Source organism: Thermobia domestica, chromosome 4 (genome assembly GCF_964235325.1).
Source record: "Thermobia domestica chromosome 4, izTheDome1.hap1.1, whole genome shotgun sequence".
Classification (NCBI taxonomy): Eukaryota; Metazoa; Arthropoda; class Insecta; order Zygentoma; family Lepismatidae; genus Thermobia; species Thermobia domestica.
Genome location: NC_137457.1, coordinates 319,237,632 through 319,258,374, shown reverse-complemented (window position 1 = coordinate 319,258,374; position 20,743 = coordinate 319,237,632). Strand labels below are relative to the sequence as shown.

The following is a 20,743-nucleotide window of genomic DNA, read 5'->3' as shown; positions in this document are numbered from 1 at the left end:
GACTATATTGAATAAATAAAAGATTTGTATTTACCAAGCGTTAAGTGGATATAAAAAACGGGCCCCGTGGACACTGACGAACATGTTGTTCACATAAGCTCTTAAGTAACACCATAAAAGTGGATCGTCAGAAAAGTGTTCGCGCCATTGCAAACGAGTTAGATATACACCCATACCACTGTGCTTCCACGGCTAGGTTTAATTGAAAATCTGGACTTGAGTGTTTGCCTCGTTCCTTGACACCAACTAAGAAGACTGAATGTAAGGACTATCAGTGAATGTTTCCTACATCATATTGTCCACTACGATTGTGCTTCCACGGCTCCTTCCAAATTGTAAGTTTCACTCGTGTGTTCCTCATGAGTTGACAGCAGATCGCAAGACTTTGGTTGTAAGGACTATCAGGGAATACTTCCTGCATTATACTGTCCCATACCATATGTACTTCTATGGCTCGGTTCAATTGCTTAGTTAAACTCGTGTATGTCTCGTGATTTAACACCAGGCAACAAGACTCTGAATGTAAGGACTATCAGTGAATGTTTCCTACATCATATTGTCCCATACAATTGTGCTTCCACTGCTCCATCCAATTTGTAAGTTTAACTCGTGTGTGCCTCATGAGTTGACACCAAATAGCAAGACTCTGATTGTAAGGACTATCAGGGAATACGTCCTGCATTATACTGTCCCATACCATACGTACTTCTATGGCTCGGTTCAATTCCTTAGTTGAACTCGTGTATATCTGATGAGTTGACACCAGGCAACAAGACTCTGAATGTAAGGACTATCAGGGAATGTTTCCTACAGCATATTGTCCCATACGAGTGTGCTTCCACGGCTCCTTCCAATTTATAAGTTTAACTCGTGTGTGCCTCATGAGTTGACAGCACATAGCAAGACTGATTGTAAGGACTATCAGGATATACTTCCTGCATTATACTGTCCCATATCATTGTACTTCTATGGCTCGGTTTAATATTGCTTAGTTGAACTCGTATATGTCCCATGAGTTGACACCGGGCAACAAGACTCACAATGTAAGGACTATCAGTGAATGTTTCCTACAGCATATTGTCTCATATGATTGTGCTTCCACGGCTCCATCCAATTTGTAAGTTTAACTCGTGTGTGCCTCATGAGTTGACAGCAGATAGCAAGACTGATTGTAAGGACTATCAGGGAATACTTCCTGCATTATACTGTCCCATATCATTGTACGTCTATGGCTCGGTTCAATTGCTTAGTTGAACTCGTGTATGTCTCATGAGTTGACACCGGGCAACAAGACTCTGAATGTAAGGACTATCAGTGAATGTTTCCTACATCATATTGTCCCATATGATTGTGCTTCCACGGCTCCATCCAATTTCTAAGTTTAACTCGTGTCTGCCTCATGAGTTGGCAGCAGATAGCAAGAGTGATTGTAAGGACTATTAGGGAATACTTCCTGCATTATACTGTCCCATACCGTTGTACTTCTACGGCTCGGTTCAATTCCTTAGTTGACCTAGTGTGTCACATGAGTTGACACCGGGCAACAAGACTCTGAATGTAAGGACTATCAGTGAATGTTTCCTACATCATATTGTCCAATACGATTGTGCTTCCAAGGCTCCATCCAATTTGTAAGTTTAACTCGTGTGTGCCTCATCAGTTGACAGCAGGTAGCAAAACTCTGATTGTAAGGACTATCAGGGAATATTTCCTGCATTATACTGTCCCATACCGTTGTACTTCTACAGCTCGATTCAATTCCTTAGTTGAACTAGTGTGTCACATGAGTTGACACCGGGCAACAAGACTCTGAATGTAAGGACTATCAGTGAATGTTTCCTACATCATATTGTCCCATATGATTGTGCTTCGACGGCTCCATCCAATTTGTAAGTTTAACTCGTGTGTGCCTCATGAGTTGGCAGCAGATAGCAAGACTGATTGTAAGGACTATCAGGGAATACTTCCTGCATTATACTGTCCCATATCATTGTACTTCTATGGCTCGGTTCAATTGCTTAGTTAAACTCGTGTATGTCTCATGAGTTGACACCGGGCAACAAGACTCTGAATGTAAGGACTATCAGTGAATGTTTCCTACATCATATTGTCCAATACGATTGTGCTTCCACGGCTCCATCCAATTTGTAAGTTTAACTCGTGTGTGCCTCATGAGTTGACAGCAGATAGCAAAACTCTGATTGTAAGGACTATCAGGGAATACTTCCTGCATTATACTGTCCCATACCGTTGTACTTCTACGGCTCGGTTCAATTCCTTAGTTGAACTAGTGTGTCAAATGAGTTGACACCGGGCAACAAGACGCTGAATGTAAGGACTATCAGTGAATGTTTCCTACATCATATTCGCCCATATGATTGTGCTTCCACGGCTCCATCCAATTTGTAAGTTTAACTCGTGTGTGCCTCATGAGTTGACACCAGATACAAGACTCTGATTGTAAGGACTATCAGGGAATAATTCCTTCATTATACTGTCCCATACCGTTGTACTTCTACGGCTCGGTTCAATTCCTTAGTTGACCTAGTGTGTCACATGAGTTGATACCGGGCAACAAGACGCTGAATGTAAGGACTATCAGTGAATGTTTCTTACATCATATTGTCCCATATGATTGTGCTTCCACGGCTCCATCCAATTTGTAAGTTTAACTCGTGTGTGCCTCATGAGTTGACAGCATATAGCAAGACTGATTGTTAGGACTATCAGGGAAAACTTCCTGCATTACACTGACCCATACCGTTGTACTTCTACGGCTCGGTTCAATTCCTTAGTTGACCTAGTGTGTCACATGAGTTGATACCGGGCAACAAGAATCTGAATGTAAGGAGTATCAGTGAATGTTTCTTACATCATATTGTCCCATATGATTGTGCTTCCACGGCTCCATCCAATTTGTAAGTTTAACTCGTGTGTGCCTCATGAGTTGACAGCATATAACAAGACTGATTGTTAGGACTATCAGGGAATACTTCCTGCATTACACTGACCCATACCGTTGTACTTCTACGGCTCGGTTCAATTCTTTAGTTGAACTAGTGTGTCACATGAGTTGACACCGGGCAACAAGACTCTGAATGTAAGGACTATCAGTGAATGTTTCCTACATCATATTCTCCCATATAATTGTGCTTCCACGGCTCCATTCAATTTGTAAGTTTAACTCGTGTGTGCCTCATGAGTTGACAGCAGATAGCAAGACTGATTGTTAAAACTATCAGGGAATACTTCCTGCATTATACTGTCCCATATCATTGTACTTCTATGGCTCGGTTCAATTGCTTAGTTGAACACGTGTATGTCTCATGAGTTGACACCGGGCAACAAGACTCTGAATGTAAGGACTATCAGTGAATGTTTCCTACATCATATTGTCCAATACGATTGTGTTTGCACGGCTCCTTCCAATTTGTATGTTTCACTCGTGTGTTCCTCATGAGTTGACAGCAGATAGCAAGACTCTGATTGTAAGGACTATCAGGGAATACTTCCTGCATTATACTGTCCCATAACGTATGTACTTCTATGGCTCGGTTCAATTGCTTAGTTAAACTCGTGTATGTCTCATGAGATGACAGCGGGCAACAAGACTCTGAATGTAAGGACTATCAGTGAATGTTTCCTACATCATATTGCCCCATATGATTGTGCTTCCACGGCTCCATCCAATTTGTAAGTTTAACTCGTGTGTGCCTCATGAGTTGGCAGCAGATACAAGACTCTGATTGTAAGGACTATCAGGGAATACTTCCTTCATTATACTGTCCCATATCATTGTACTTCTATGGCTCGGTTCAATTGCTTATTTGAACTCGTGTATGTCTCATGAGTTGACACCGGGCAACAAGACTCTGAATGTAAGGACTATCAGTGAATGTTTCCTACATCATATTGTCCCATATGATTGTGCTTCCACGGCTCCATCCAATTTCTAAGTTTAACTCGTGTGTGTCTCATGAGTTGACAGCAGATAGCAAGACTGATTGTTAGGACTATCAGGGAATACTTCCTGCATTACACTGACCCATACCGCTGTACTTCTACGGCTGGGTTCAATTCCTTAGTTGAACTAGTGTGTCACATGAGTTGACACCGGGCAACAAGACTCTGAATGTAAGGACTATCAGTGAATGTTTCCTACATCATATTCTCCCATATAATTGTGCTTCCACGGCTCCATTCAATTTGTAAGTTTAACTCGTGTGTGCCTCATGAGTTGACAGCAGATAGCAAGACTGATTGTAAAAACTATCAGGGAATACTTCCTGCATTATACTGTCCCATATCATTGTACTTCTATGGTTCGATTCAATTGCTTAGTTGGACCCGTGTATGTCTCATGAGTTGAAACCGGGCAACAAGACTCTGAATGTAAGGACTATCAGTGAATGTTTCCTACATCATATTGTCCAATACGATTGTGCTTCCACGGCTCCATCCAATTTGTAAGTTTAACTCGTGTGTGCCTCATGAGTTGACAGCAGATAGCAAAACTCTGATTGTAAGGACTACCAGGGAATACTTCCTGCATTATACTGTCCCATACCGTTGTACTTCTACGGCTCGGTTCAATTCCTTAGTTGAACTAGTGTGTCAAATGAGTTGACACCGGGCAACAAGACGCTGAATGTAAGGACTATCAGTGAATGTTTCCTACATCATATTCGCCCATATGATTGTGCTTCCACGGCTCCATCCAATTTGTAAGTTTAACTCGTGTGTGCCTCATGAGTTGACACCAGATACAAAACTCTGATTGTAAGGACTATCAGGGAATACTTCCTTCATTATACTGTCCCATACCGTTGTACTTCTACGGCTCGGTTCAATTCCTTAGTTGACCTAGTGTGTCACATGAGTTGATACCGGGCAACAAGACGCTGAATGTAAGGACTATCAGTGAATGTTTCTTACATCATATTGTCCCATATGATTGTGCTTCCACGGCTCCATCCAATTTGTAAGTTTAACTAGTGTGTGCATCATGAGTTGACAGCATATAGCAAGACTGATTGTTAGGACTATCAGGGAATACTTCCTGCATTACACTGACCCATACCGTTGTACTTCTACGGCTCGGTTCAATTCCTTAGTTGACCTAGTGTGTCACATGAGTTGATACCGGGCAACAAGAATCTGAATGTAAGGAGTATCAGTGAATGTTTCATACATCATATTGTCCCATATGATTGTGCTTCCACGGCTCCATCCAATTTGTAAGTTTAACTCGTGTGTGCCTCATGAGTTGACAGCATATAACAAGACTGATTGTTAGGACTATCAGGGAATACTTCCTGCATTACACTGACACATACCGTTGTACTTCTACGGCTCGGTTCAATTCCTTAGTTGAACTAGTGTGTCACATGAGTTGACACCGGGCAACAAGACTCTGAATGTAAGGACTATCAGTGAATGTTTCCTACATCATATTCTCCCATATAATTGTGCTTCCACGGCTCCATTCAATTTGTAAGTTTAACTCGTGTGTGCCTCATGAGTTGACAGCAGATAGCAAGACTGATTGTAAGGACTATCAGGGAATACTTCCTGCATTATACTGTCCCATATCATTGTACTTCTATGGCTCGGTTCAATTGCTTATTTGAACTAGTGTATGTCTCATGAGTTGACACCGGGCAACAAGACTCTGAATGTAAGGACTATCAGTGAATGTTTCCTACATCATATTGTCCAATACGATTGTGCTTCCACGGCCCCATCCAATTTGTAAGTTTAACTCGTGTGTGCCTCATGAGTTGACAGCAGATAGCAAAACTCTGATTGTAAGGACTATCAGGGAATACTTCCTGCATTATACTGTCCCATACCGTTGTACTTCTACGGCTCGGTTCAATTCCTTAGTTGAACTAGTGTGTCAAATGAGTTGACACCGGGCAACAAGACGCTGAATGTAAGGACTATCAGTGAATGTTTCCTACATCATATTCGCCCATATGATTGTGCTTCCACGGCTCCATCCAATTTGTAAGTTTAACTCGTGTGTGCCTCATGAGTTGACACCAGATACAAGACTCTGATTGTAAGGACTATCAGGGAATAATTCCTTCATTATACTGTCCCATACCGTTGTACTTCTACGGCTCGGTTCAATTCCTTAGTTGACCTAGTGTGTCACATGAGTTGATACCGGGCAACAAGACGCTGAATGTAAGGACTATCAGTGAATGTTTCTTACATCATATTGTCCCATATGATTGTGCTTCCACGGCTCCATCCAATTTGTAAGTTTAACTCGTGTGTGCCTCATGAGTTGACAGCATATAGCAAGACTGATTGTTAGGACTATCAGGGAAAACTTCCTGCATTACACTGACCCATACCGTTGTACTTCTACGGCTCGGTTCAATTCCTTAGTTGACCTAGTGTGTCACATGAGTTGATACCGGGCAACAAGAATCTGAATGTAAGGAGTATCAGTGAATGTTTCTTACATCATATTGTCCCATATGATTGTGCTTCCACGGCTCCATCCAATTTGAAAGTTTAACTCGTGTGTGCCTCATGAGTTGACAGCATATAACAAGACTGATTGTTAGGACTATCAGGGAATACTTCCTGCATTACACTGACCCATACCGTTGTACTTCTACGGCTCGGTTGAATTCTTTAGTTGAACTAGTGTGTCACATGAGTTGACACCGGGCAACAAGACTCTGAATGTAAGGACTATCAGTGAATGTTTCCTACATCATATTCTCCCATATAATTGTGCTTCCACGGCTCCATTCAATTTGTAAGTTTAACTCGTGTGTGCCTCATGAGTTGACAGCAGATAGCAAGACTGATTGTAAAAACTATCAGGGAATACTTCCTGCATTATACTGTCCCATATCATTGTACTTCTATGGCTCGGTTCAATTGCTTAGTTGAACACGTGTATGTCTCATGAGTTGACACCGGGCAACAAGACTCTGAATGTAAGGACTATCAGTGAATGTTTCCTACATCATATTGTCCAATACGATTGTGTTTGCACGGCTCCTTCCAATTTGTATGTTTCACTCGTGTGTTCCTCATGAGTTGACAGCAGATAGCAAGACTCTGATTGTAAGGACTATCAGGGAATACTTCCTGCATTATACTGTCCCATAACGTATGTACTTCTATGGCTCGGTTCAATTGCTTAGTTAAACTCGTGTATGTCTCATGAGTTGACAGCGGGCAACAAGACTCTGAATGTAAGGACTATCAGTGAATGTTTCCTACATCATATTGCCCCATATGATTGTGCTTCCACGGCTCCATCCAATTTGTAAGTTTAACTCGTGTGTGCCTCATGAGTTGGCAGCAGATAGCAAGTCTGATTGTAAGGACTATCAGGGAATACTTCCTTCATTATACTGTCCCATATCATTGTACTTCTATGGCTCGGTTCAATTGCTTATTTGAACTCGTGTATGTCTCATGAGTTGACACCGGGCAACAAGACTCTGAATGTAAGGACTATCAGTGAATGTTTCCTACATCATATTGTCCCATATGATTGTGCTTCCACGGCTCCATCCAATTTCTAAGTTTAACTCGTGTGTGTCTCATGAGTTGACAGCAGATAGCAAGACTGATTGTTAGGACTATCAGGGAATACTTCCTGCATTACACTGACCCATACCGCTGTACTTTTACGGCTGGGTTCAATTCCTTAGTTGAACTAGTGTGTCACATGAGTTGACACCGGGCAACTAGACTCTGAATGTAAGGACTATCAGTGAATGTTTCCTACATCATATTCTCCCATATAATTGTGCTTCCACGGCTCCATTCAATTTGTAAGTTTAACTCGTGTGTGCCTCATGAGTTGACAGCAGATAGCAAGACTGATTGTAAAAACTATCAGGGAATACTTCCTGCATTATACTGTCCCATATCATTGTACTTCTATGGTTCGATTCAATTGCTTAGTTGGACCCGTGTATGTCTCATGAGTTGAAACGGGGCAACAAGACTCTGAATGTAAGGACTATCAGTGAATGTTTCCTACATCATATTCTCCAATACGATTGTGTTTGCACGGCTCCTTCCAATTTGTATGTTTCACTCGTGTGTTCCTCATGAGTTGACAGCAGATAGCAAGACTCTGATTGTAAGGACTATCAGGGAATACTTCCTGTATTATACTGTCCCATAACATATGTACTTCTATGGCTCGGTTCAATTGCTTAGTTAAACTCGTGTATGTCTCGTGAGTTAGCACGGGGCAAGAAGGCTCTGAATGTAAGGACTATCAGTGAATGTTTCCTACAGCATATTGTACAACACGATTGTGCTTCCACGGTTTCATCCAATTTGTAAGTTTCACTCGTGTGTGCCTCATGAGTTGACACCAAATAGCATGACTCTGATTGTAAGGACTATCAGGGAATACTTCCTGCATTATACTGTCCCATATCATTGTACTTCTATGGCTCGGTTCAATTCCTTAGTTGAACTCGTGTATGTCTCATGAGTTGACACCGGGCAACAAGACTCTGAATGTAAGGACTATCAGTGAATGTTTCCTACATCATATTGTCCCATATGATTGTGCTTCCACGGCTCCATCCAATTTGTAAGTTTAACTCGTGTGTGCCTCATGAGTTGGCAGCAGATAGCAAGACTGATTGTAAGGACTATCAGGGAATACTTCCTTCATTATACTGTCCCATATCATTGTCCTTCTATGGCTCGGTTCAATTGCTTAGTTAAACTCGTGTATGTCTCATGAGTTGACACCGGGCAACAAGACTCTGAATTTAAGGACTATCAGTGAATGTTTCCTACATCATATTGTCCAATACGATTGTGCTTCCACGGCTCCATCCAATTTGTAAGTTTAACTCGTGTGTGCCTCATGAGTTCATAGCAGATAGCAAGACTGATTGTAAGGACTATCAGGGAATACTTTCTGCATTATACTGTCCCATACCGTTGTACTTCTACGGCTCGGTTCAATTCCTTAGTTGAACTAGTGTGTCAAATGAGTTGACACCGGGCAACAAGACGCTGAATGTAAGGACTATCAGTGAATGTTTCCTACATCATATTCGCCCATATGATTGTGCTTCCACGGCTCCATCCAATTTGTAAGTTTAACTCGTGTGTGCCTCATGAGTTGACACCAGATACAAGACTCTGATTGTAAGGACTATCAGGGAATACTTCCTTCATTATACTGTCCCATACCGTTGTACTTCTACGGCTCGGCTCAATTCCTTAGTTGACCTAGTGTATCACATGAGTTGACACCGGGCAACAAGACTCTGAATGTAAAAACTATCAGTGAATGTTTCCTATATCATATTGTCCCATATGATTGTGCTTCCACGGCTCTATCCAATTTGTAAGTTTAACTCGTGTGTGCCTCATGAGTTGACAGCAGATAGCAAGACTGATTGTTAGGACTATCAGAGAATACTTCCTGCATTACACAGACCCATACCGTTGTACTTCTACGGCTCGGTTCAATTCTTTAGTTGAACTAATGTGTCACATGAGTTGACACCGGGCAACAAGACTCTGAATGTAAGGAGTATCAGTGAATGTTTCCTACATCATATTCTCCCATATAATTGTGCTTCCACGGCTGCTTCCAATTTGTATGTTTCACTCGTGTGTTCCTCATGAGTTGACAGCAGATAGCAAGACTCTGATTGTAAGGACTATCAGGGAATACTTCCTGCATTATACTGTCCCATAACATATATACTTCTATGGCTCGGTTCAATTGCTTAGTTAAACTCGTGTATTTCTCGTGAGTTAACACCGGGCAACAAGACTCTGAATGTAAGGACTATCAGTGAATGTTTCCTACAGGATATTGTCCAACACGATTGTGCTTCCACGGCTCCATCCAATTTGTAATTTTCACTCGTGTGTGCCTCATGAGTTGACACCAAATAGCATGACTCTGATTGTAAGGACTATCAGGGAATACTTCCTGCATTATACTGTCCCATATCATTGTACTTCTATGGCTCGGTTCAATTGCTTAGTTGAACTCGTGTATGTCTCATGAGTTGACACCGGGCAACAAGACTCTGAATGTAAGGACTATCAGTGAATGTTTCCTACATCATATTGTCCCATATGATTGTGCTTCCACGGCTCCATTCAATTTGTAAGTTTTACTCGTGTGTGCCTCATGAGTAGGCAGCAGATAGCAAGACTGATTGTAAGGACTATCAGGGAATACTTCCTTCATTATACTGTCCCATATCATTGTACTTCTATGGCTCGGTTCAATCGCTAAGTTGAAGTCGTGTATGTATCATGAGTTGACACCGGGCAACAAGACTCTGAATGTAAGGAATATCAGTGAATGTTACCTACATCATATTGTCCCATACGATTGTGCTTCCACGGCTCCATCGAATTTGTAAGTTTAACTCGTGTGTGCCTCATAAGTTGACAGCAGATAGCAAGACTGATTGTAAGCACTATCAGGGAATACTTCCTGCATTATACTGTCCCATACCGTTGTACTTCTACGGCTCGGTTCAATTCCTTAGTTGAACTAGTGTGTCACATGAGTTGACACCGGGCAACAAGACTCTGAATGTAAGGACTATCAGTGAATGTTTCCTACATCATATTGTCCCATATGATTGTGCTTTCACGGCTCCATCCAATTTGTAAGTTTAACTCGTGTCTGCCTCATGAGTTGGCAGCAGATAGCAAGACTGATTGTAAGGACTATTAGGGAATACTTCCTGCATTATACTGTCCCATACCGTTGTACTTCTACGGTTCGGTTCAATTCCTTCGTTGACCTAGTGTGTCACATGAGTTGACACCGGGCAACAAGACTCTGAATGTAAGGACTATCAGTGAATGTTTCCTACATCATATTGTCCAATACGATTGTGCTTCCAAGGCTCCATCCAATTTGTAAGTTTAACTCGTTCGTGCCTCATCAGTTGACAGCAGGTAGCAAAACTCTGATTGTAAGGACTATCAGGGAATACTTCCTGCATTATACTGTCCCATACCGTTGTACTTCTACGGCCCGGTTCAATTCCTTAGTTGAACTAGTTTGTCAAATGAGTTGACACCGGGCAACAAGACGCTGAGTGTAAGGACTATCAGTGAATGTTTCCTACATCATATTCGCCCACATGATTGTGCTTCCACGGCTGCATCCAATTTGTAAGTTTAACTCGTGTGTGCCTCATGAGTTGACACCAGATACAAGACTCTGATTGTAAGGACTATCAGGGAATACTTCCTTCATTATACTGTCCCATACCGTTGTACTTCTACGGCTCGGTTCAATTCCTTAGTTGACCTAGTGTGTCACATGAGTTGATACCGGGCAACAAGAATCTGAATGTAAGGAGTATCAGTGAATGTTTCTTACATCATATTGTCCCATATGATTGTGCTTCCACGGCTCCATCCAATTTCTAAGTTTAACTCGTGTGTGTCTCATGAGTTGACAGCAGATAGCAAGACTGATTGTTAGGACTATCAGGGAATACTTCCTGCATTACACTGACCCATACCGCTGTACTTCTACGGCTGGGTTCAATTCCTTAGTTGAACTAGTGTGTCACATGAGTTGACACAGGGCAACAAGACTCTGAATGTAAGGACTATCAGTGAATGTTTCCTACATCATATTCTCCCATATAATTGTGCTTTCACGGCTCCATTCAATTTGTAAGTTTAACTCGTGTGTGCCTCATGAGTTGACAGCAGATAGCAAGACTGATTGTAAGGACTATCAGGGAATACTTCCTGCATTATACTGTCCCATATCATTGTACTTCTATGGTTCGATTCAATTGCTTAGTTGGACCCGTGTATGTCTCATGAGTTGAAACGGGGCAACAAGACTCTGAATGTAAGGACTATCAGTGAATGTTTCCTACATCATATTCTCCAATACGATTGTGTTTGCACGGCTCCTTCCAATTTGTATGTTTCACTCGTGTGTTCCTCATGAGTTGACAGCAGATAGCAAGACTCTGATTGTAAGGACTATCAGGGAATACTTCCTGTATTATACTGTCCCATAACATATGTACTTCTATGGCTCGGTTCAATTGCTGAGTTAAACTCGTGTATTTCTCGTGAGTTAACACGCGGCAAGAAGGCTCTGAATGTAAGGACTATCAGTGAATGTTTCCTACAGCATATTGTACAACACGATTGTGCTTCCACGGTTTCATCCAATTTGTAAGTTTCACTCGTGTGTGCCTCATGAGTTGACACCAAATAGCATGACTCTGATTGTAAGGACTATCAGAGAATACTTCCTGCATTATACTGTCCCATATCATTGTACTTCTATGGCTCGGTTCAATTCCTTAGTTGAACTCGTGTATGTCTCATGAGTTGACACCGGGCAACAAGACTCTGAATGTAAGGACTATCAGTGAATGTTTCCTACATCATATTGTCCCATATGATTGTGCTTCCACGGCTCCATCCAATTTGTAAGTTTAACTCGTGTGTGCCTCATGAGTTGACAGCAGATAGCAAGACTGATTGTTAGGACTATCAGAGAATACTTCCTGCATTACACAGACCCATACCGTTGTACTTCTACGGCTCGGTTCAATTCTTTAGTTGAACTAATGTGTCACATGAGTTGACACCGGGCAACAAGACTCTGAATGTAAGGAGTATCAGTGAATGTTTCCTACATCATATTCTCCCATATAATTGTGCTTCCACGGCTGCTTCCAATTTGTATGTTTCACTCGTGTGTTCCTCATGAGTTGACAGCAGATAGCAAGACTCTGATTGTAAGGACTATCAGGGAATACTTCCTGCATTATACTGTCCCATAACATATATACTTCTATGGCTCGGTTCAATTGCTTAGTTAAACTCGTGTATTTCTCGTGAGTTAACACCGGGCAACAAGACTCTGAATGTAAGGACTATCAGTGAATGTTTCCTACAGGATATTGTCCAACACGATTGTGCTTCCACGGCTCCATCCAATTTGTAATTTTCACTCGTGTGTGCCTCATGAGTTGACACCAAATAGCATGACTCTGATTGTAAGGACTATCAGGGAATACTTCCTGCATTATACTGTCCCATATCATTGTACTTCTATGGCTCGGTTCAATTGCTTAGTTGAACTCGTGTATGTCTCATGAGTTGACACCGGGCAACAAGACTCTGAATGTAAGGACTATCAGTGAATGTTTCCTACATCATATTGTCCCATATGATTGTGCTTCCACGGCTCCATTCAATTTGTAAGTTTTACTCGTGTGTGCCTCATGAGTAGGCAGCAGATAGCAAGACTGATTGTAAGGACTATCAGGGAATACTTCCTTCATTATACTGTCCCATATCATTGTACTTCTATGGCTCGGTTCAATCGCTAAGTTGAAGTCGTGTATGTATCATGAGTTGACACCGGGCAACAAGACTCTGAATGTAAGGAATATCAGTGAATGTTACCTACATCATATTGTCCCATACGATTGTGCTTCCACGGCTCCATCGAATTTGTAAGTTTAACTCGTGTGTGCCTCATAAGTTGACAGCAGATAGCAAGACTGATTGTAAGCACTATCAGGGAATACTTCCTGCATTATACTGTCCCATACCGTTGTACTTCTACGGCTCGGTTCAATTCCTTAGTTGAACTAGTGTGTCACATGAGTTGACACCGGGCAACAAGACTCTGAATGTAAGGACTATCAGTGAATGTTTCCTACATCATATTGTCCCATATGATTGTGCTTCCACGGCTCCATTCAATTTGTAAGTTTTACTCGTGTGTGCCTCATGAGTAGGCAGCAGATAGCAAGACTGATTGTAAGGACTATCAGGGAATACTTCCTTCATTATACTGTCCCATATCATTGTACTTCTATGGCTCGGTTCAATCGCTAAGTTGAAGTCGTGTATGTATCATGAGTTGACACCGGGCAACAAGACTCTGAATGTAAGGACTATCAGTGAATGTTTCCTACATCATATTGTCCAATACGATTGTGCTTCCAAGGCTCCATCCAATTTGTAAGTTTAACTCGTTCGTGCCTCATCAGTTGACAGCAGGTAGCAAAACTCTGATTGTAAGGACTATCAGGGAATACTTCCTGCATTATACTGTCCCATACCGTTGTACTTCTACGGCCCGGTTCAATTCCTTAGTTGAACTAGTTTGTCAAATGAGTTGACACCGGGCAACAAGACGCTGAATGTAAGGACTATCAGTGAATGTTTCCTACATCATATTCGCCCACATGATTGTGCTTCCACGGCTGCATCCAATTTGTAAGTTTAACTCGTGTGTGCCTCATGAGTTGACACCAGATACAAGACTCTGATTGTAAGGACTATCAGGGAATACTTCCTTCATTATACTGTCCCATACCGTTGTACTTCTACGGCTCGGTTCAATTCCTTAGTTGACCTAGTGTGTCACATGAGTTGATACCGGGCAACAAGAATCTGAATGTAAGGAGTATCAGTGAATGTTTCTTACATCATATTGTCCCATATGATTGTGCTTCCACGGCTCCATCCAATTTCTAAGTTTAACTCGTGTGTGTCTCATGAGTTGACAGCAGATAGCAAGACTGATTGTTAGGACTATCAGGGAATACTTCCTGCATTACACTGACCCATACCGCTGTAGTTCTACGGCTGGGTTCAATTCCTTAGTTGAACTAGTGTGTCACATGAGTTGACACAGGGCAACAAGACTCTGAATGTAAGGACTATCAGTGAATGTTTCCTACATCATATTCTCCCATATAATTGTGCTTTCACGGCTCCATTCAATTTGTAAGTTTAACTCGTGTGTGCCTCATGAGTTGACAGCAGATAGCAAGACTGATTGTAAGGACTATCAGGGAATACTTCCTGCATTATACTGTCCCATATCATTGTACTTCTATGGTTCGATTCAATTGCTTAGTTGGACCCGTGTATGTCTCATGAGTTGAAACGGGGCAACAAGACTCTGAATGTAAGGACTATCAGTGAATGTTTCCTACATCATATTCTCCAATACGATTGTGTTTGCACGGCTCCTTCCAATTTGTATGTTTCACTCGTGTGTTCCTCATGAGTTGACAGCAGATAGCAAGACTCTGATTGTAAGGACTATCAGGGAATACTTCCTGTATTATACTGTCCCATAACATATGTACTTCTATGGCTCGGTTCAATTGCTTAGTTAAACTCGTGTATTTCTCGTGAGTTAACACGCGGCAAGAAGGCTCTGAATGTAAGGACTATCAGTGAATGTTTCCTACAGCATATTGTACAACACGATTGTGCTTCCACGGTTTCATCCAATTTGTAAGTTTCACTCGTGTGTGCCTCATGAGTTGACACCAAATAGCATGACTCTGATTGTAAGGACTATCAGAGAATACTTCCTGCATTATACTGTCCCATATCATTGTACTTCTATGGCTCGGTTCAATTCCTTAGTTGAACTCGTGTATGTCTCATGAGTTGACACCGGGCAACAAGACTCTGAATGTAAGGACTATCAGTGAATGTTTCCTACATCATATTGTCCCATATGATTGTGCTTCCACGGCTCCATCCAATTTGTAAGTTTAACTCGTGTGTGCCTCATGAGTTGGCAGCAGATAGCAAGACTGATTGTAAGGACTATCAGGGAATACTTCCTTCATTATACTGTCCCATATCATTGTCCTTCTATGGCTCGGTTCAATTGCTTAGTTGAACTCGTGTATGTCTCATGAGTTGACACCGGGCAACAAGACTCTGAATTTAAGGACTATCAGTGAATGTTTCCTACATCATATTGTCCAATACGATTGTGCTTCCACGGCTCCATCCAATTTGTAAGTTTAACTCGTGTGTGCCTCATGAGTTCATAGCAGATAGCAAATCTCTGATTGTAAGGACTATCAGGGAATACTTTCTGCATTATACTGTCCCATACCGTTGTACTTCTACGGCTCGGTTCAATTCCTTAGTTGAACTAGTGTGTCAAATGAGTTGACACCGGGCAACAAGACGCTGAATGTAAGGACTATCAGTGAATGTTTCCTACATCATATTCGCCCATATGATTGTGCTTCCACGGCTCCATCCAATTTGTAAGTTTAACTCGTGTGTGCCTCATGAGTTGACACCAGATACAAGACTCTGATTGTAAGGACTATCAGGGAATACTTCCTTCATTATACTGTCCCATACCGTTGTACTTCTACGGCTCGGCTCAATTCTTTAGTTGACCTAGTGTATCACATGAGTTGACACCGGGCAAAAAGACTCTGAATGTAAGGACTATCAGTGAATGTTTCCTATATCATATTGTTTCATATGATTGTGCTTCCACGGCTCTATCCAATTTGTAAGTTTAACTCGTGTGTGCCTCATGAGTTGACACCAGATACAAGACTCTGATTGTAAGGACTATCAGGGAATACTTCTCTCATTATACTGTCCCATACCGTTGTACTTCTACGGCTCGGTTGAATTCCTTAGTTGACCTAGTGTGTCACATGAGTTGATACCGGGCAACAAGAATCTGAATGTAAGGAGTATCAGTGAATGTTTCTTACATCATATTGTCCCTTATGATTGTGCTTCCACGGCTCCATCCAATTTGTAAGTTTAACTCGTGTGTGCCTCATGAGTTGACAGCAGATAGCAAGACTGATTGTAAGGACTATCAGGGAATACTTCCTGCATTATACTGTCCCATATCATTGTACTTCTATGGCTCGGTTCAATTGCTTAGTTGAACTCGTGTATGTCTCATGAGTTGACACCGGGCAACAAGACTCTGAATGTAAGGACTATCAGTGAATGTTTCCTACAACATATTGTCCAATACGATTGCGTTTGCACGGCTCCTTCCAATTTGTATGTTTCACTCGTGTGTTCCTCATGAGTTGACAGCAGATAGCAAGACTCTGATTGTAAGGACTATCAGGGAATACTTCCTGCATTATACTGTCCCATAACGTATGTACTTCTATGGCTCGGTTCAATTGCTTAGTTAAACTCGTGTATGTCTCGTGAGTTAACACTGGGCAACAAAGCTCTGAATGTAAGGACTATCAGTGAATGTTTCCTACAGCATATTGTCCAAAACGATTGTGCTTCCACGGTTCCATCCAATTTGTAAGTTTCACTCGTGTGTGCCTCATGAGTTGACACCAAATAGCATGACTTTGATTGTAAGGACTATCAGGGAATACTTCCTGCATTATACTGTCCCATATCATTGTACTTCTATGGCTCGGTTCAATTGCTTAGTTGAACTCGTGTATGTCTCATGAGTTGACAGCGGGCAACAAGACTCTGAATGTAAGGACTATCAGTGAATGTTTCCTACATCATATTGTCCCATATGATTGTGCTTCCACGGCTCCATCCAATTTGCAAGTTTAACTCGTGTGTGCCTCATGAGTTGCCAGCAGATAGCAAGACTGATTGTAAGGACTATCAGGGAATACTTCCTGCATTATACTGTCCCATATCATTGTACTTCTATGGCTCGGTTCAATTGCTTAGTTGAACTCGTGTATGTCTCATGAGTTGACACCGGGCAACAAGACTCTGAATGTAAGGACTATCAGTGAATGTTTCCTACATCATATTGTCCAATACGATTGTGCTTCCACGGCTCCAACCAATTTGTAAGTTTAAGTCGTGTGTGCCTCATGAGTTCATAGCAGATACAAGACTCTGATTGTAAGGACTATCAGGGAATACTTCCTGCATTATACTGTCCCATACCGTTGTACTTCTACGGCTCGGTTCAATTCCTTAGTTGAACTAGTGTGTCAAATGAGTTGACACCGGGCAACAAGACGCTGAATGTAAGGACTATCAGTGAATGTTTCCTACATCATATTCGCCCATATGATTGTGCTTCCACGGCTCCATCCAATTTGTAAGTTTAACTCGTGTGTGCCTCATGAGTTGACACCAGATACAAGACTCTGATTGTAAGGACTATCAGGGAATACTTCCTTCATTATACTGTCCCATACCGTTGTACTTCTACGGCTCGGTTCAATTCCTTAGTTGACCTAGTGTGTCACATGAGTTGACACCGGGCAACAAGACTCTGAATGTAAGGGCTATCAGTGAATGTTTCCTACATCATATTGTCCCATATGATTGTGCTTCCACGGCTCTATCCAATTTGTAAGTTTAACTCGTGTGTGCCTCATGAGTTGACAGCAGATAGCAAGACTGATTGTTAGGAGTATCGGGGAATGCTTCCTGCATTACACTGAGCCATACCGTTGTACTTCTACGGCTCGGTTCAATTCCTTAGTTCAACTAGTGTGTCACATGAGTTGACACCGGGCAACAAGACTCTGAATGTAAGGACTATCAGTGAATGTTTCCTACATCATATTCTCCCATATAATTGTGCTTCCACGGCTGCTTCCAATTTGTATGTTTCACTCGTGTGTTCCTCATGAGTTGACAGCAGATAGCAAGACCCTGATTGTAAGGACTATCAGGGAATACTTCCTGCATTATACTGTCCCATAACATATGTAATTCTATGGCTCGGTTCAATTGCTTAGTTAAACTCGTGTATGTCTCGTGAGTTAACACCGGGCAACAAGGCTCTGAATGTAAGGACTATCAGTGAATGTTTCCTACAGGATATTGTCCAACACGATTGTGCTTCCACGGCTCCATCCAATTTGTAAGTTTCACTCGTGTGTGCCTCATGAGTTGACACCACATAGCATGACTCTGATTGTAAGGACTATCAGGGAATACTTCCTGCATTATACTGTCCCATATCATTGTACTGCTATGGCTCGGTTCAATTGCTTAGTTGAACTCGTGTATGTCTCATGAGTTGACACCGGGCAACAAGACTCTGAATGTAAGGACTATCAGTGAATGTTTCCTACATCATATTGTCCCATATGATTGTGCATTCACGGCTCCATCCAATTTGTAAGTTTAACTCGTGTCTGCCTCATGAGTTGGCAGCAGATAGCAAGACTGATTGTAAGGACTATTAGTGAATACTTCCTGCATTATAATGTCCCATACCGTTGTACTTCTACGGTTCGGTTCAATTCCTTAGTTGACCTAGTGTGTCACATGAGTTGACACCGGGCAACAAGACTCTGAATGTAAGGACTATCAGTGAATGTTTCCTACATCATATTGTCCAATACGATTGTGCTTCCAAGGCTCCATCCAATTTGTAAGTTTAACTCGTGTGTGCCTCATCAGTTGACAGCAGGTAGCAAAACTCTGATTGCAAGGACTATCAGGGAATACTTCCTGCATTATACTGTCCCATACCGTTGAACTTCTACAGCTCGATTCAATTCCTTAGTTGAACTAGTGTGTCATATGAGTTGACACCCGGCAACAAGACTCTGAATGTAAGGACTATCAGTGAATGTTTCTTACATCATATTGTCCCATATGATTGTGCTTCGACGGCTCCATCCAATTTGTAAGTTTAACTCGTGTGTGCCTCATGAGTTGGCAGCAGATAGCAAGACTGATTGTAAGGACTATCAGGGAATACTTCCTGCATTATACTGTCCCATATCATTTTACTTCTATGGCTCGGTTCAATTGCTTAGTTGAACTCGTGTATGTCTCATGAGTTGACACCGGGCAACAAGACTCTGAATGTAAGGACTATCAGTGAATGTTTCCTACATCATATTGTCCAATACGATTGTGCTTCCACGGCTCCATCCAATTTGTAAGTTTAACTCGTGTGTGCCTCATGAGTTGACAGCAGATAGCAAAACTCTGATTGTAAGGACTATCAGGGAATACTTCTTGCATTATACTGTCCCATACCGTTGTACTTCTACGGCCCGGTTCAATTCCTTAGTTGAACTAGTGTGTCAAATGAGTTGACACCGGGCAACAGGACGCTGAATGTAAGGACTATCAGTGAATGTTTCCTACATCATATTCGCCCATATGATTGTGCTTCCACGGCTCCATCCAATTTGTAAGTTTAACTCGTGTGTGCCTCATGAGTTGACACCAGATACAAGACTCTGATTGTAAGGACTATCAGGGAATACTTCTCTCATTATACTGTCCCATACCGTTGTACTTCTACGGCTCGGTTGAATTCCTTAGTTGACCTAGTGTGTCACATGAGTTGATACCGGGCAACAAGAATCTGAATGTAAGGAGTATCAGTGAATGTTTCTTACATCATATTGTCCCATATGATTGTGCTTCCACGGCTCCATCCAATTTGTAAGTTTAACTCGTGTGTGCCTCATGAGTTGACAGCAGATAGCAAGACTGATTGTAAGGACTATCAGGGAATACTTCCTGCATTATACTGTCCCATATCATTGTACTTCTATGGCTCGGTTCAATTGCTTAGTTGAACTCGTGTATGTCTCATGAGTTGACACCGGGCAACAAGACTCTGAATGTAAGGACTATCAGTGAATGTTTCCTACATCATATTGTCCAATACGATTGCGTTTGCACGGCTCCTTCCAATTTGTATGTTTCACTCGTGTGTTCCTCGTGAGTTGACAGCAGATAGCAAGACTCTGATTGTAAGGACTATCAGGGAATACTTCCTGCATTATACTGTCCCATAACGTATGTACTTCTATGGCTCGGTTCAATTGCTTAGTTAAACTCGTGTATGTCTCGTGAGTTAACACTGGGCAACAAAGCTCTGAATGTAAGGACTATCAGTGGATGTTTCCTACAGCATATTGTCCAAAACGATTGTGCTTCCACGGTTCCATCCAATTTGTAAGTTTCACTCGTGTGTGCC

General features: G+C 41.9%; 1 protein-coding gene across 1 annotated transcript in view; it reads right to left on the bottom strand.

Moving 5' to 3' along the window:
* Positions 1-20,743, bottom strand: part of LOC145683557 (phospholipid scramblase 2-like) — a 149,547-nt gene that overhangs the window by 71,051 nt on the left and 57,753 nt on the right. The window lies entirely within an intron of this gene.